Here is a 19,386-nt window from a genome sequence, read left to right on the forward strand (position 1 = left end):
CACTAGAGGAGAGACAACATACATCTCATCAAAATATCGAACGAATACCAAATTCACATGACTACTTATAACAAGACTTCTCCCATGTCCTCAGGAACGAACGTAACTACTCACAAATCATATTCATGTTCATAATCAGAGGGGTATTAATATGCATAAAGGATCTGAACATATGATCTTGCACCGATTAAACCAACTAGCATCAACTACAAGGAGTAATCAACACTACTAGCAACCCATGGGTAACAATCCGAGGTTTTGAGACAAAGATCGGATACAACAGATGAACTAGGGTTTGAGAGGAGATGGTGCTGGTGAAGATGTTGATAGATATTGACCCCCTCTTGATGAGAGGATCGATGGTGATGATGATGGCGACGATTTCCCCTTCCCAAAGGAATGTTTCCCTCGCAGAACAGCTCCACCGTAGCCCTAGATTGGTTCCGCCAAGGTTCCGCCTCGAGACAGCGGCGCTTGGTCCCAAAAGCTTCCTTATGATTTTTTGTAGGGAAAAAGACACCATATAGCAGAATATGGGCATCAGGGGCCTGTCAGGTGGCCCACGAGGCTGGGGGGCATGCCCAGGGGGTAGGGCGCGCCCTCCGCCCTCGTGGACGGTTGGTGGGCCCCCCTGTGGTGCTTTCTTCGCCCAATATTTTTAATATATTCCAAAACTGACTTTCATGGAGTTTCAGGACTTTTGAAGTTTTGCGGAATAGGTCTCTAATATTTGCTCCTTTTCCAGCCCAGAATTCCAGCTGTCGGCATTCTCCCTCTTCATGTAAACCTTGCAAATAAGAGAGAAAAGGCATAAGTAGTGTGACATAATGCATAGTAACAACCCATAATTCAATAAATATTGATATAAAAGCATGATGCAAAATGGACGTATCAACTCCCCAAGCTTAGACCTCGCTTGTCCTCAAGCGGAAGTCGATATCGAAAAATATGTCCACATGTTTAGAGATAGAGGTGTCAAGAAAATAAAATACGGACATGAGGGTATCATAATCATTCTTAGAACATCAATATATATAGTCGTATGATTTCTTATGCTACAGTAACAATCTATTCACAATGTAAAGTATGAATCAGAAACTTCATTGAAAACTAGCAAACTATAATCTCGGTCATTGAAACAATTGCAATTTATCATAACATCGGAAAGAGTCAATATATATGAGCTTGTCAGTAAGTTCACATACTCAAATGTCATTTAGTCTTTCACACTTGCTAACACTCACGCGATACTTATGGGTATGAAGTTTCAATCGGACACAGAGAAAGATAGGGGCTTATACTTTCGCCTCCCAACCTTTTACCTCAAGGGTAATGTCAACAATAATACTTTATGAAAACCTAGATACAATTGGGTATATATAAAAGGAAAGGTGAAGATCACCATGACTCTTGTATAAGGTAGAAGATAAAAATAAAAGATAGGCCCTTCACAGAGGGAAGCAGAGGTTGTCATGCGCTTTTATGGCTGGATGCACAAAATTGTAATGCAAAAGAATGTCACTTTATATTGCCACTTGTGATAGGGACCTTTATTATGCAGTCTGTCGCTTTTATTTCTTCCATAAACAAGCTCGTATAAATCTTATTTTCTTCACACTAATAAGTCATACATATTTAGATAGCATTTTTTATTGCTTGCACCGATGACAACTTACTTGAAGGATCTTACTCAATCCATAGGTAGGTATGATGGACTCTCATGGCAAAACTGGGTTTAGGTATGTTTGGAAGCACAAGTAGTATCTCTACTTGGTGCAAAGAATTTGGCTAGCATGAGGGAGATAGGCAAGCTCAACATGTTGGATGATCAATGACAGTATAGTTTATTTCGGATATAAGCAAACATAACTCATTAGTTGTCTTCTTTGTCTAACATCAACTTTTTAGCATGTCATATTTTAATGAGTGCTCACAATCATAAAAGATGTCACAGTATATTTATATGTGAAAACCTCTCTTTCTTTATCACTTCCTATTAGTTGCAACAATGACCAAAACTATGTTTGTCAACTCTCAACAACTTTTATTCATCATACTCTTTATATGTGAAGGCATTACTCTCCATAAGGTCAACATGATCTTTTTTTAAAAAAAATTTCTTTCTTTTATTCCCTCAAGTTCATGAAGAAGCTCCATATTGATGGATCTTTGGGCTCACTCGTTTTTGAAAAGTTTGAGACATGCGAACCATGTCTATTGGTGTATATGCATGAAGAAACTCCATGCAAATGGACTGTTTTGACTCACTTGATTTTGAATCACTTGGGACATGCAAATCATACCACATGGGCAAGATGACTGAAAATCCTCGTTTTCAGTAAGATGGAACATGATAGCAACTTGTTGGAAGTAACACATTTTGATGTGTACAGTCCAATGAGTGCTGAGGCATGCAGTGAATATCGTTATGTTCTTACTTCACAGATGATTCGAGTAGATGTTGAGTATATTTACTTGATGAATCACGAGTCTGAATTATTGAAAGGTTCAAGTAATTTCAGTGTGAAGTTGAAAGATCGTCGTGACAAGAGGATAAAAGATCTATGATATGATCATAGAGATGAATATCTGAATCACGAGTTTGGCACAGAATTAAGACATTGTGGAAATTGTTTCACAACTGATACAGCCTGGAACACCATAGTGTGATGGTGTGTCCAAACGTCATAGTTGCACCCTATTGGATATGGTGCATACCATGATGTCTCTTATCGAGTTACCACTATCGTTCATGGGTTAGGCATTAGAGACAACCACATTCACTTTAAATAGGGCACCACATAATTTCGTTGAGACGACACCGTATGAACTATGGTTTGGAGAAACCTAAGTTGCCGTTTCTTGAAAGTTTGGGGCTGCGACGCTTATGTGAAAAAGTTTCAGTATTAAGCTCAAACCCAAAGCGGATAAAATGCATCTTCATAGGACACCCAAAACAGTTGGGTATACCTCCTAATTCAGATCCGAAAGCAATAGGGATTGTTTCTTGAATCGGGTCCTTTTTCGAGGAAAGGTTTCTCTCGAAAAGTTGAGTGGGAGGATGGTGGAGACTTGATGAGGTTATTGAACCGTCACTTCAACAAGTGTGTAGCAGGGCACAGGAAGTTGTTCCTGTGGCACCTACACCAATTGAAGTGGAAGCTTATGATAGTGATCATGAAGTTTCGGATCAAGTCACTACCGAACCTCGTAGGGTGACAAGGATACGTACTACTTCAGAGTGGTACAGTAATCCTGTCTTGGAAGTCATGTTGCTAGACAACAATGAACCTACGAGCTATGGAGAAGCGATGGTGGGCCCAGATTCCGATAAATGGCTCAAGGCCATAAAACCCGAGAGAGGATCCATGTATAAAAACAAAGTGTAGACTTTGGAAGAACTACTTGATGGTCATAAGGCTGTTAGGTACATATGGATTTTGAAAGGAAGACAGACAATGATGGTAAGTGTCACCATTGAGAAAGCTCGACTTGTCGTTAAGATGTTTTTCGACAAGTTCAAGGAGTTGACTACGATGAGACTTTCTCACTCGTAGCGATGCTAATAGTCTGTTGGAATTATATTAGAAATTACTGCATTATTTATGAAATCTTGCAGATAGGATGTCAAAACATTGTTTCCTCGACGATTTTTGAGGAAAGGTTGTATGTGATACAACCGGAAGGTTTTGTCCATCCTGAAATATGCTAATAAGTATGCAAAGCTCCAGCAATCCTTCGGAGGACTGGAGTGAGCATCTCGGAGTTGGAATGTATGCTTTGATGATGATCAAAGATTTTGGGTGTATACAAAGTTTATGAGAAACTTGTATTTCCAAAGAAGTGAGTGGGAGCACTATAGAATTTCTGATGAGTATATGTTGTTGACATATTAATGATCGGAAATGACGTAGAATTTCTGGAAAGCATAAAGGGTTATTTGGAAAGTATTTTTCAATGGAAAAGCCTGGATTAAGCTGCTTGAGCATTGAGCGTCAAGATCTATAAGGATAGATCAAAACGCTTAATAGTACTTTCAAATGAGCACATGCCTTGACGTGATCTTGAAGGTGTTCAAGATGGATCAGTCAAAGAAGGAGTTCTTGGCTGTGTTGTAAGGTATGAAGTTAAGACTTAAAGCTCGACCATGGCAGAATAGAGAGAAAGGAACGAAGGTCGTCCCCTATGCTTAAGACATAGGCTCTACAGTATGCTATGCTGTGTACCGCACCTGAAGTGTGCTTTACCATGAGTCAGTCAAGGGGTACAAGAGTGATCCAAGAATGGATCACAGGACAGCGGTCAAAGTTATCCTTAGTAACTAGTGGACTAAGGAATTTTCTCAATTATGGAGGTGGTAAAAGAGTTCGTCGTAAAGGGTTACGTCGATGCAAGCTTAACACCTATCCGGATAGCTCTGAGTAGAGATACCGGATACATATAATGGAGCAACAATTTAGAATAGCTCCAAGTAGAACAGTTATTTGGAATAGCTGCAAATAGAGCGTGGTAGCTGCATCTAGGAGATGACATAGAGATTTGTAAAGCACACACGGATCTGAAAGGTTCAGACCCGTTGACTATAACCTCTCTCACAAGCATAACATGATCAAACCCAGAACTCATCGAGTGTTAATCACATGGTAAATGTGAACTAGATTATTGACTCTAGTAAACTCTTTGGGTGTTAGTCACATGGGGATGTGACCTTGAGTGTTAATCACATATCGATGTGAACTAGATTATTGACTCTAGTGCAAGTGGGAGACTGTTGGAAATATGCCCTAGAGGCAATAATAAATTGATTATTATTATATTTCCTTGTTCATGATAATCGTTTATTATCCATGCTAGAATTGTATTGATAAGAAACTCAGATACATGTGTGGATACATAGACAACACCATGTCCCTAGTAAGCCTCTAGTTGACTAGCTCGTTAATCAATAGATGGTTACGGTTTCCTGACCATGGACATTGGATGTCGTTGATAACGGGATCACATCATTAGGAGAATGATGTGATGGACAAGACCCAATCCTAAGCCTAGCACAAGATCATGTAGTTCGTATGCTAAAGCTTTTCTAATGTCAAGTATCATTTCCTTAGACCATGAGATTGTGCAACTCCCGGATACCGTAGGAGTGCTTTGGGTGTGCCAAACGTCACAACGTGACTGGGTGGCTATAAAGGTACACTACGGGTATCTCTGAAAGTGTCTGTTGGGTTGGCACGAATCGAGATTGGGATTTTGTCACTCCGTGTAAACGGAGAGGTATCTCTGGGCCCACTCGGTAGGACATCATCATAATGTGCACAATGTGACCAAGGGGTTGATCACGGGATGATGTGTTACGGAACGAGTAAAGAGACTTGCCGGTAACGAGATTGAACAAGGTATCGGTATACCGACGATCGAATCTTGGGCAAGTAAAATACCGCTAGACAAAGGGAATTGTATACGGGATCGATTGAGTCCTTGACATCGTGGTTCATCCGATGAGATCATCGTGGAACATGTGGGAGCCAACATGGGTATCCAGATCCCGCTGTTGGTTATTGACCGGAGAACATCTCGGTCATGACTACATGTCTCCCGAACCCGTAGGGTCTACACACTTAAGGTTCGATGACGCTAGGGTTATAAAGGAAGCTTGTATGTGGTTACCGAATGTTGTTCGGAGTCCCGGATGAGATCCCGGACGTCACGAGGAGTTCTGGAATGGTCCGGAGGTAAAGTTTATATATAGGAAGTCCTGTTTCGGCCATCGGGACAAGTTTCGGGGTCATCGGTATTGTACCGGGACCACCGGAAGGGTCCCGGGGGCCCACCGGGTGGGGCCACCTGCCCCAGGGGTCACATGGGCTGTAGGGGGTGCGCCTTGGCCTACATGGGCCAAGGGCACCAGCCCCTAGAGGCCCATGCGCCAAGATATAGGAAAAAGGGGAGAGTCCTAAAAGGGGAAGGCACCTCCGAGGTGCCTTGGGGAGGATGGACTCCTCCCCCCCTCTTAGCCGCACCCCTTCCTTGGAGGAAGGGGCAAGGCTGCGCCTCCTCCCTCTCCCCTGCCCCTATATATAGTGGAGGGGAGGGAGGGCATCCATACCTGAGCCCTTGGCGCCTCCCTCCCTCCCGTGACACCTCCTCCTCTCCCGTAGGTGCTTGGCGAAGCCCTGCAGGATTGCCACGCTCCTCCATCACCACCACGCCGTTGTGCTGCTGCTGGATGGAGTCTTCCTCAACCTCTCCCTCTCTCCTTGCTGGATCAAGGCGTGGGAGACATCGTCGAGTTGTACGTGTGTTGAACGCGGAGGTGCCGTCCGTTCGGCACTAGGATCATCGGTGATCTGAATCACGACGAGTACGACTCCATCAACCCCGTTCACTTGAACGCTTCCGCTTAGCGATCTACAAGGGTATGTAGATGCACTCTCCTTCCCCTTGTTGCTAGTCTCTCCATAGATAGATCTTGGTGACACGTAGGAAAATTTTGAATTTATGCTACGTTCCCCAACAGATAGTGGGTGGTTGTGGATTGTAGAGACACTTGTGTTGAGGTTTGCAAGTCCCGTAGCATGCACGTATGGTAACCTTGTGTGAAAAATTTGAAGCATGGGGTGTTTCTTTGATTGTCTTCCTTATGAGTGGCAGTCGGGGACGAGCGATGGTCTTTTCCTACCAATCTATCTCCCTAGGGGCATGCGTAGTAGTACTTTGCTTCAAGGGCTAATAAACTTTTGCAATAAGTATATGAGTTCTTTATGACTAATGTGAGTCCATGGATTATACGCACTTTTGCCTTTCCATCATTGCTAGCATCTTCGGTACCGTGCATTGCCCTTTCTCACCTCGAGAGTTGGTACAAAATTCGCTGGTGCATCCAAACCCCGTGATATGATACTATCTATCACACATAAGCCTCATTATATCTTCCTCAAAACAGCCACCATACCTACCTATCATGGCATTTCCATAGCCATTCCGAGATATAGCATGATGTATTCATGGCTTGTCCATTTTTTGATGTCGTTGCTATGCTAGATCATTGCACATCCCGGTACACCGCCGGAGGCATTCATATAGAGTCATATCTTTGTTCTAGTATCGAGTTGTAATATCGAGTTGTAAGTTAATAAAAGTGTGATGATCATCATTATAGAGCATTGCCCCATAAAAAAAGAAAAAAATGAAAAAAAAGAAAGGCCAAAGAAGCCTAAATAAAAAAAGGGGGCCAAAGAAGCCCACCAAAAAAGAAAAAAGAAAAAAAAGAAAAATGAAAAGAAAAGGGGCAATGTTACTATCCTTTTCCACACTTGTGCTTCAAAGTAGCACTATGTTCTTCATATAGAGAGTCTCTTATGTTGTCACTTTCATATACTAGTGGGAATTTTTCATTATAGAACTTGGCTTGTATATTCCAACGATGGGCTTCCTCAAATGCCCTAGGTCTTCATGGCCAAGCAAGTTGGATACACACCCACTTAGTTTTCAGTTTGAGCTTTCATACACTTATAGCTCTAGTGCATCCGTTGCATGGCAATCCCTACTCCTCGCATTGACATCAATTGATGGGCATCTCCATAGCCCGTTGATTAGTCGCGTCGATGTGAGACTTTCTCCTTTTTTCTCTTCTCCACATAACCTCCATCATTATATTCTATTCCACCTATAGTGCTATATCCATGGCTTACGCTCATGTAATGCATGAGGGTTGAAAAAGCTAAAGCGCATTAAAAAGTATGAACCAATTGCTCGGCTCGTCGTCGGCTTGTGCATGATGGGAGCATTTTGTGTGATGAAAATGAAACATGGCCAAACTGTATGATTTTGTAGGGATAAGCTTGCTTTAGCCTTGTTGTTTTGAAAAGACATGATTGCTTTATTGGTACGCTCGAAGTATTATCGTTTTTATGTCAAATGATAGACTATTGCTCTGAATCACTCGTGTCTTAATATTCATGCCATGATTAGACATATGATCAAGATTATGCTAGGTAACATTCCACATCAAAAATTACCTTTTTGATCATTTACCTACTCGAGGACGAGCAGAAATTAAGCTTGGGGATGCTGATACATCTCTGTCGTATCTATAATTTTTGATTGTTCCATGCCAATATTCTTCAACTTTCATATACTTTTGGCAACTTTTTATACTATTTTTGGGACTAACATATTGATCCAGTGCCCAGTGCCAGTTCCTATTTGTTGCATGTTTTATGTTTCGCAGGAAACCCATATCAAACGGAATCCAAACGGGATAAAAATGGACGGAGAATTATTTTGGAATATTTGGGATTTTCAGGAGAAAGAATCAACGCGAAATGGTGTCTGAGGTGGCCACGAGATAGGGGGGCGCCCACCCCCCTGGGTGCGCTTGGCACTCTCGTGGGCCACCCGTAAGGCAGTTGACGCTCTTCTTTTGCCGCAAGAAAGCTAATTTTATGAGAAAAATCTAGGCGAAAGATTCACCCCAATCGGACTTATGGATCTCCAGATATAAAGGAAGTGGTGAAGGGGCAGAATCAGAGAACGCAGAAACAAAGAGAGAGATTCAATCTCGGAGGGGCTCTCGCCCCTCCCAAGCCATGGGAGCCAAGGACCAGAGGGGAAACCCTTCTCCCATCTAGGGAGGATGTCAAGGAAGAAGAAGAAGAACGGGGGCTCTCTCTCCCTTGCTTCCGGTGGCGCCGGAGCGCTGCCGGAGGCCATCATCATCACCGCGATCTTCATCAACACCGCCGTCATCTTCACCAACATCTCCCTCACCTTCCCCCTTCTATATTCAGCGGTCCACTCTCCCGCAACCCGCTGTACCCTCTACTTGAACATGGTGCTTTATGCTTCATATTATTATCCAATGATGTGTTGCCATCCTATGATGTTTGAGTAGATTTTCGTTGTCCTACCGGTTATTGATGAGTTGCTACGACTGGTTTGCGTTGCATGTTTTATTATTGGCGCTGTTCTATTGTGCCCTCTGGGTCGCGCAGGCGTGAGGGATTCCCGCTGTAGGGTTTGCAATATGTTTATGATTTGCTTATCGTGGGTGGCGTGAGTGACAGAAGCACAGACCCAAGTAAGTAGGTTGTTTACGTATGGGATAAAAGGGGACTTGATGCTTTAATCACTACAAGAAATCTGTTAATACGTGACGGTCCTCGTCCTTCACGCATTAATGCAGAACTGTCATGGGTGTCAATCGATGACGGACTTGGAATCTGTCATGTATATCGCGTCATAATTTGACATCAGGCCTTCCATGACAGATATTGACCGTCATGGATCTGCCCGAAGCCCGGCCAACCCAAACTAGGCCCAACCATTCATGACGGAACGAACTGTCACAGAACCAACACCACGTAGGATTTTTCATCACCCTATTGGAATGACGTGGCTACCTACATGGACACCAATTTTCATCACAGAAATCATCATGGATGTAGGCAGAATTTAAATTTCATCCAGCACATATCTACCACACCAATTTTGAACCAGTACAATGCATTACACAAATCGTAATACCAACTCTGGGCCAAGGCAAAGTATTTCCAAAGTATGATCATATATTACACGGATATTCAATATGCAGCCATCCATTGGTATCTACACCGCACCAGCTTACAAAATCCTCCATGTAATGATAATTTACAGAATATATTCACAAAATATCACAGAACAACACTAGGAACTAGTATAATCCAATTTACAACGATAGAACACAAGATACTACTGAGGTTGTTATTCAAGTTCTTGTCGTCGGCCCTCCTGATGGTAAGGATCATGTCATGGCGGATTGTGATGCACCAAGAAGCCCGCTACCTAATCACACCTAACATATTTATAGCAACATTAGACACTAGACGGTAGAAATGAGAGAATTAGAACAAACTTCAAAAATAAATTACTTAGTTGTCCAAAATTCTTAAATTTTACCATGCCTACATATGAGAATAACAAAGTATCTACTTAAAAACAAAAATAAACACGAGGTTGCCGAAACTTAATCCAAATAAAAGTGGGTCAAAAGAAAGTCTAATCAGGTTTACATATAAGTGGCAACTTAATAGAACATACATCCGAGAACACACCTACTCTGCAGTAGTTGAGGCCACATAAACCCGCCGAGAAAATGACATTACTAACAAACAATATCAGTGAAGCGGAATCACTACTCGTCGACTTGGCAGGCATAAGCATCAAATTTTCATGTGGCAACAAGTATACACATGAAACTAAATGTTTATCCGAGGCACTTACAGTAGTAAAAACAATTGCTTGCCAAGTAAAATGCAAATGGCATGCAAAATAACTACGAGCCACGGCCACAAATAAATATATAGAACTAAGTGGCAAATGGTTCTCTCAAGAGATACTGCATATGATGTATCGGTTATTTCTCTTAACAACATGCGTGCTGGCCGGGGTTACTCTAATTCAAGTGCATGAGACTATAAATTTCACCACCATGATCAAAGGGGCACAAACAAATTAGTCTAAAATCACAACATGGTGAAAAATGCCTAACCCCTGGTTCATCACGGAGAAATGATAGGACTGGTAGTAGAGAACCAACCCCTGGTTCATCACAGAGCAGCTCCACCAAAGTTATCACGGTCACCCTCTCGAGCTCTATTGTGCGCCATGCAGCGGCACGGCTACTACGACACCACCTAAACCTGCATCCCAAGAAACAGAGATCATAATCAAGAAAAAGATGGGAAAACATCAGGGAAAAGATTTAGGATCAGACAGTAGACATCACAACTTGTCGACAAAACTATTGGAGAGGGCGACCAGGCTTGGAGGCAGGGAGCACATAAGTTGAAGAAGAAATGTGTCTCACTATTTTGGCAACTGCTAGCTTGCTGTGTGCCTCCAGGTTGAGGGAGAGTGAACTAACGTGGCATTGGTTCTAGTACTAGTAGGCGCACAACTAACGATGGCGGGACTACATGTAATTAGTATAAAAATGAACAGGTTTAAATCTCTATATTATAACTGTAGGACTGTCACACTATACCGATGTAATTTTCTTCTTATATTTAGATTAAACATAATTCTCATAATATGTATTCAGTGAGCTGCAGTTGCCAATATGGACAGAAGTGTGTGGAGAAAACTTTAAAAAGAACATGTTGCCATATTAATACAGTAACAGAAATCATGTCTATATTGATGAAATTATTCACCACTTGATTACATTGATTCATACAGAATTATATTTTGATAGAAAACTAAACTGAATGCATATAGAACAGCTAATTATATTTATTTAGAGAACAAAGGTACATCAAACTGTTAGAAAAATCTAAACTGAATTAGATCTTGGTAGAAAATTAATCTAAATTAGATCTTGGTAGAAAATTAAACTAAATTAGATCTAGATAGAAGCCCACAGAGCATAGTGCAGCTGGTTGACAAACATGTGCCTTCCGTCTCTACTGGGTACCCTGCAGTGTAATGATACAGAGAAAATTCACTATTAAAGTTTCAGAGAGGAAACCCACAAACACAACACATTGGCTGCTACATGCACACACATCTCACTCATATACATGCCCTAGCCCTTGATAGCCGCGGCCGCCGCTATGTCAGCACGCACGCACAATACCGTAAGATTTGGAGAAGGCAGTAGCGAAGCTTAAGCAATTTATTGAAGAAGGAGGCCACGCACCAGCCTTCGGCTTCCCACCCTGCCCACGAACGGCTGTAGTGGCCATGGTGTTGAGGAAGCCAACAGAAGGGACGGGAGCCACACCAGAATCCCGTGAGCCATTGTCTAGACTAGCGAGCACACGGTCGCTCTGCTCCGACAAGGCCAACATCGGGGGTTGAGCCCATGCTGGATCTGCGCACGCCCAAGAAGTGGATCTCATCACTTGGGCTGCTGGCGCCATCAAACTGGAAGGATTGGAGAGGCCAGGGATGTGGGGATTGGGATAAGGAGGTGGGGATTGGGACGATGGTGTGTAGGAGAGCCGATCAGAGCGGTGGGTGTGCGGAGGACCGAAAGGAGTAGATCGGGGAGAGGAAGAAGATGATGGGGGCGGCGGCGGAGGGAGAACGAGATGGGGCAGGGAGAGGCTTAGGGTTAGATTTTATATGAGGGTTGGGTTAGGCGGGCTCAAGCGGGCTTCGGCGGGCTTTGGAGCCGTACTAGGCCGGTTCATGACGGATTCTTGAAACGTCACCGGAAATCCGTCATGTATTAACTGATTTCTTTTAGTGAATGCTATGGTTGGGTTTTACCTTAATGAATCTTTAGTAGTTGCAGATGCTTGCTAGAGTTCCAATCATAAGTGCATATGATCCAAGTAGAGAAAGTATGTTAGCTTATGCCTCTCCCTCAAATAGAATTGCAATAGTGATTACCGGTCTAGTAACATAGTCAATTGCTTAGGGACAATTCCACAACTCCTACCACCACTTTTCCACACTCGATATATTTACTTTATTGCTTCTTTATCTAAACAGCCCCTAGTTTATATTTACGTGCTCTTTATTATCTTGCAAACCTATCAAACAACACCTACAAAGTACTTCTAGTTTCATACTTGTTCTAGGTAAAGCGAACGTCAAGCGTGCGTAGAGTTGTATCGGCGGTCGATAGAACTTGAGGGAATATTTATTCTACCTTTAGCTCCTCGTTGGGTTCGAAACTCTTACTTATCGAAAACTGTTGCGATCCCCTACACTTGTGGGTTATCAAGGCACGGGAGGACCAACAATGTGTGAACAAAAAAGACGGCATGCATCCAAAGTAGTATCAAGGTCCTGCTAGCTACACTCTTACCAAAGCAGAGAAGGAAATCTTTTTTGAATGTCTGCTGAGTATCAAGGTCCTGTCTGGCTTCTCGTCGAATATAAAAGGAATAATAAATATGGTAGACAAAAAAATTCCAGAACCTAAAGTCTCATGACCGCAACTTGATTATGACGCAACTGCTTCCGGTTGCATTGAGGCGGCTTCTACCAGAAAGTGTTCGATTGCCATTGTGAAGCTATGTGCATTCCTTAATGCAATTTCTTAGAAGGTAATCGATTCAGAAATCCTACTATGGTTATAGAGTGATTTGGTCCAATGCCATGTCAGTTTCGAGATGGTGTTCCCATCACCCTTCTTCAATATTATGACGCACATCCTAGTTCACTAGTCGACAAGAATGCCATTCCGGGTCCTGTATTTCTACACACTATGTTCCCCTTTGAGAGGTTCATGGGAGTCTTAAAGAAATATGTTCGTAACCGTGCTAGGACAGAAGGAAGCATCTCCAAGGTCCAAGAAACAGAGGAGGTCATTGGGTTTTGTGTTGACTTTATTCCTAACCTTAAGCCGGTTGGTGTCCCTCAATAGCGGTATGAGGGGAGACTGAGTGGAAAAGGCATGCTAGGAGCGGATTGAATAATATGTAGGGATGGGCATTCTTGGGTGCAAGCACACTACACAGTTCTACAGAATTCTACCTTGGTGGCCCGTATATCAATGAACGGAAGAATATTCTATGCTCCAAACACCCGGAGCAATCTGACGACTGGATTACAGGTGAACACATTGGGACTTTCGGCGGTTGGTTGTAAACACATCTCATGTATAAAAAAATTGTTGGAGATGAGATGTACTTGTTAGCCACGACACCATGTTCGACTATATTGACTTACCATGGGTACAAGATAAATGGGCATACATTTTACACAACCACCCAAGATAAAAACAGAACCAACAAAAATAGTGGTGTCCGCTTTGATGCAACAGACACCAATAGGGTAAAGGACACACATTATGGTTATATTGATGAGATAGGGGAACTTAACTATGGATGTGAATTTAAGGTCCCTTAGTTTCGGTGCAAACGGGTCAATCTGACAGGAGGCGGGGTACAGGTAGACCCACAGTATGGAATGACATCAGTGGATCTCAATAATCTTGGGTACACAGGCGAGCCATTAGTCCTAGCCAATGATGTGGCACAGGTTTTCTATGTGAAGGACATGTCTACCAAACTGAGAAAAAGAAAAGATAAGTAAGTGAATACATCATACCATGAGCCAAAGTGCCACATAGTTCTTTCAGGTAAAAGAAACATCGTGGGAGTGGAGGACAAGATAGACATGTCAGAAGATTATGAAAAGTTTCATCAAATTCATCCCTTCATAGTGAAGGCTGACACAAGCTTCTTGCTAAATGATGAATATTATCCATGGTTACATCGCAATAAGCCAGGGACACACGTGAAGAAAATGTGAAAATTATCCATGGTTATCCATTGTAATAGATGAGTTTTTTGTCCGAAACCCTATTACTTCAAAAGAGATTGTTCCGGTTGGACACGATGTGCATCCGGTTTTTGCCGTAACCCTATCAACTTTTTAGCACATGCTATGTAGGTGAAATTATGATACCATGCCAAGTTTCAACCTTTTCATAGTTCATTTGTAGTGGTTCTCAATTCCAGGATCATTTAGCTCAAAAAAATCATTAATTGCATGAAAAAAAGCAAATGAAGTCAGAAAATGGTTGAAAATTGATGATGTGTGACTTTGAATGGTGCATATTGAACGCACAAAATGTCTGGTGTTACAATAAGTAAAAAAATGAAATCTCTTGTAATAAATGAGTTTTCGTCCGAAACCCTGATACTTCAAAAGAGATTGTCTAGTTTGTACATAAAGTGCATCCAGTTTTTTCCGTAACCCTATCAACTTTTTAGCACATGCTATGTGGGTGAAATTATGATACCATGCCAAGTTTCAACATTTTCAGAGTTCATTTGTAGTGCTTCTCAATTTTAGGGTCATTTAGCTAAAAAAAATAATTAAATGAATGAAAAAATAGCAAATAAAGTTAGGAAATGGTTGAAAATTGATGATGTGGCTGTGAATGATGCATATTGAACACAGAAAAAGTCTAGAGTTAAAATATGATAAAAAAATGAAATCCCTTGGTAATAGATGAGTTTTCATCAGAAACCCTGATACTTCAAAAGAAATTATCCAGTTTTTACACGAAGTGCATCCAGTTTTTTCCTTAACCCGCTAAACTTTTTAGCACTACTATGTGGGTAAAATTATGGTACCATGCCAAGTTTCAACCATTTCAGAGTTCATTTGTAGTGCTTTCCAACTTCAGGGTGATTTAGCTCAAAGAATGAACTAATAGCAAAAATAATGAACTAAAAAGATTCAATTAAAATATTTTGTTATGAGCAAGTAAAACAAAATTATAATATTCTTCGGTAGCAAAAATAATCAACTAAAAATCTTTTATAAACCTCTTGTTATGATCAAAATAATATTAAAATTATATATAATTTATGCTACTAAAATTATCAAAGTATTTTTTTGTTAAAAACTTTAATCCCAAAAATAATTTTCATAAAGTCTTTTTTGTTACAAACTTTAATAGCAAAATAAGAAGCTTTTGTAAAACTCTAATAGCAAAAGGAATGAACTATAAAGAATCAATGAAAGTAAAATACATGCAACTAAAATTGTATAAAATTTATGCAACTAAAATTATATAACTAAAAATAATATATGCAAAAAATGACATATTTTTTTAAAAAACATAACATCTGCAAAAAAAGAAAAAATTGCCCGCCTACTAGGCCACCATGGCCTGCATACGACTAGAAACCCTACATATGGGCTAGGATGCAGACCCGCAAGGCTAGCAGGCCCAACATGCCAAAGAGGTAGGCACGTACCGCCTGCTTTAGAGAGGAGTTCGAGAGGCATGTCGCAGCCACGTTTACAAAACAACTTTGAGCTCCTCTTAACTAGCGAGGTGGGACTAAACATTCGACACCGCTGTGCTAGTCATTTAGTCCCGGTTGGTGGCTCCAACCGGGATTAAAGGCCCCCCTTTAGTCCCGGTCCGATCCACCAACCGGGACTAAAGGCATGTGCTTCTCGCCCTTTCACCTGGTGAAATTCACCTTTAGTCCCAGTTGGTGGCTCGGACCGGGACTAAAGCGGCACCTTTAGTCCCGGTTGGTTTCACCAACCGAGACTAATGGATGGGGAGGAGGGTGAAGACCGACAAGTATAGGGGATCTATCATAGTCCTTTCGACAAGTAAGAGTGTCGAACCCAACGAGGAGCAGAAGGAAATGACAAGCGGTTTTAAGTAAGTTATTCTCTGCAAGCACTGAAATTATCGGTAACAGATAGTTTTGTGATAACATAGTTCGTAATGGGTAACAAGTAAAAAAGTAACAAGGTTAAGCAAGGTGGCCCAATCCTTTTTGTAGCAAAGGACAGGCCTAGAATACTGTTATATAAAGCAAAGCGCTCCCAAGGACACATGGCAATTATCGTCAAGCTAGTTTTCATCATGCTCATATGATTCACGTTCATTATTTTGATAATTTTATATGTGGGTGGACCGGTGCTTGGGTACTGCCCTTCCTTGGACAAGAATCCCACTTATGATTAACCCCTCTCGCAATCATCTGCAACTATGAAAGAAGAATTAAGGTAAACCTAACCCTAACATGAAACACATGGATCCAAATCAGCCCCTTACGAAGCAACACATAAACTAGTGTTTAAGCTTCTGTCACTCTAGCAACCCATCATCTACTTACTACTTCCCAATGCCTTCCCCTAGGCCCAAACAATGGTGAAATGTCATGTAGTCAACGTTCACATAACAGCACTAGAGGAGAGACAACATACATCTCATCAAAATATCGAACGAATACCAAATTCACATGACTACTTATAACAAGACTTCTCCCATGTCCTCAGGAACGAACGTAACTACTCACAAATCATATTCATGTTCATAATCAGAGGGGTATTAATATGCATAAAGGATCTGAACATATGATCTTGCACCGATTAAACCAACTAGCATCAACTACAAGGAGTAATCAACACTACTAGCAACCCATGGGTAACAATCCGAGGTTTTGAGACAAAGATCGGATACAACAGATGAACTAGGGTTTGAGAGGAGATGGTGCTGGTGAAGATGTTGATAGATATTGACCCCCTCTTGATGAGAGGATCGATGGTGATGATGATGGCGACGATTTCCCCTTCCCAAAGGAATGTTTCCCTCGCAGAACAGCTCCACCGTAGCCCTAGATTGGTTCCGCCAAGGTTCCGCCTCGAGACAGCGGCGCTTGGTCCCAAAAGCTTCCTTATGATTTTTTGTAGGGAAAAAGACACCATATAGCAGAATATGGGCATCAGGGGCCTATCAGGTGGCCCACGAGGCTGGGGGGCATGCCCAGGGGGTAGGGCGCGCCCTCCGCCCTCGTGGACGGTTGGTGGTCCCCCCTGTGGTGCTTTCTTCGCCCAATATTTTTAATATATTCCAAAACTGACTTTCATGGAGTTTTAGGACTTTTGAAGTTTTGCGGAATAGGTCTCTAATATTTGCTCCTTTTCCAGCCCAGAATTCCAGCTGTCGGCATTCTCCCTCTTCATGTAAACCTTGCAAATAAGAGAGAAAAGGCATAAGTAGTGTGACATAATGCATAGTAACAACCCATAATTCAATAAATATTGATATAAAAGCATGATGCAAAATGGACGTATCAACTCCCCCAAGCTTAGACCTCGCTTGTCCTCAAGCGGAAGTCGATATCGAAAAATATGTCCACATGTTTAGAGATAGAGGTGTCAAGAAAATAAAATACGGACATGAGGGTATCATAATCATTCTTAGAACATCAATATATATAGTCGTATGATTTCTTATGCTACAGTAACAATCTATTCACAATGTAAAGTATGAATCAGAAACTTCATTGAAAACTAGCAAACTATAATCTCGGTCATTGAAACAATTGCAATTTATCATAACATCGGAAAGAGTCAATATATAAGAGCTTGTCAGTAAGTTCACATACTCAAATGTCATTTAGTCTTTGACACTTGCTAACACTCACGCGATACTTATGGGTATGAAGTTTCAATCGGACACAGAGAAAGATAGGGGCTTATACTTTCGCCTCCCAACCTTTTACCTCAAGGGTAATGTCAACAATAATACTTTATGAAAACCTAGATCCAATTGGGTATATATAAAAGGAAAGGTGAAGATCACCATGACTCTTGTATAAGGTAGAAGATAAAAATAAAAGATAGGCCCTTCACAGAGGGAAGGAGAGGTTGTCATGCGCTTTTATGGCTGGATGCACAAAATCGTAATGCAAAAGAATGTCACTTTATATTGCCACTTGTGATAGGGACCTTTATTATGCAGTCTGTCGCTTTTATTTCTTCCATAAACAAGCTCGTATAAATCTTATTTTCTTCACACTAATAAGTCATACATATTTAGATAGCATTTTTTATTGCTTGCACCGATGACAACTTACTTGAAGGATCTTACTCAATCCATAGGTAGGTATGATGGACTCTCATGGCAAAACTGGGTTTAGGTATGTTTGGAAGCACAAGTAGTATCTCTACTTGGTGCAAAGAATTTGGCTAGCATGAGGGAGATAGGCAAGCTCAACATGTTGGATGATCAATGACAGTATAGTTTATTTCGGATATAAGCAAACATAACTCATTAGTTGTCTTCTTTGTCTAACATCAACTTTTTAGCATGTCATATTTTAATGAGTGCTCACAATCATAAAAGATGTCACAGTATATTTATATGTGAAAACCTCTCTTTCTTTATTACTTCCTATTAGTTGCAACAATGACCAAAACTATGTTTGTCAACTCTCAACAACTTTTATTCATCATACTCTTTATATGTGAAGGCATTACTCTCCATAAGGTCAACATGATCTTTTTTTTAAATTTTTTTCTTTCTTTTATTCCCTCAAGTTCATAACAAGATAGCAAAGCCCTGAACTCAAAACTAATCTTTATTATATATAGCTCATGGACTCGATTACATAGATAGGGAGCAACACAAAACTCAAAGCTAGATCAAACTAAAACTTTATTCTACTAGATCGAGATATAACCAAAAGGATCGAACTAAGAGAAATGGTAAAGATAGAAGTGTGATGGTGATAAGATACCAGGGAACCTCCCCCAAGCTTGGCAGTTGCCAAGGGGAGTGCCCATACCCATGTGTTTATGTCTCTTTCTTTGGAGGTGGTGATGTTGGAGTTGTTGATGACGGGGTGTCGCACATCGAGCGTAGGAGATCCTCCAACTTGCGGATAATGCCCTTGAGTGCGGTGATATGCTCTTGCAAAAAAATATTTTCACGTGTGAGATGCTTGTTTTGTATGCGACCTAGCTCAGTCATCTTGAAAGCTTAAATTTCAGTAGGGGTGAGATGATTTTAGTAAGGTTGAAAGAAGCCTTCTTCTTCTACTATCGGGACTTTCTCCTTTGTGGCTTCCTTGCTCTTGTAACCTTCCTTGATTTCCCCGATATCTTCTCACTTCGTCTATATCTTCA

At 41.3% G+C, this 19,386-nt stretch overlaps 1 long non-coding RNA gene across 1 annotated transcript; it reads right to left on the minus strand.

Moving 5' to 3' along the window:
* Positions 1-9,480: 9,480 nt before the first annotated feature.
* Positions 9,481-11,856, minus strand: LOC123064641 (uncharacterized). The gene is made up of 3 exons (XR_006430752.1): positions 11,678-11,856; positions 10,529-10,679; positions 9,481-9,832 (listed from the first exon to the last, which is right to left on the minus strand). It is a non-coding gene; the product is annotated as an uncharacterized lncRNA (long non-coding RNA).
* Between the last annotated feature and the right edge of the window lie 7,530 nt (positions 11,857-19,386).

The sequence above is a fragment of the Triticum aestivum genome, chromosome 3B, assembly GCF_018294505.1.
Source record: "Triticum aestivum cultivar Chinese Spring chromosome 3B, IWGSC CS RefSeq v2.1, whole genome shotgun sequence".
Lineage (NCBI taxonomy): Eukaryota > Viridiplantae > Streptophyta > Magnoliopsida > Poales > Poaceae > Triticum > Triticum aestivum.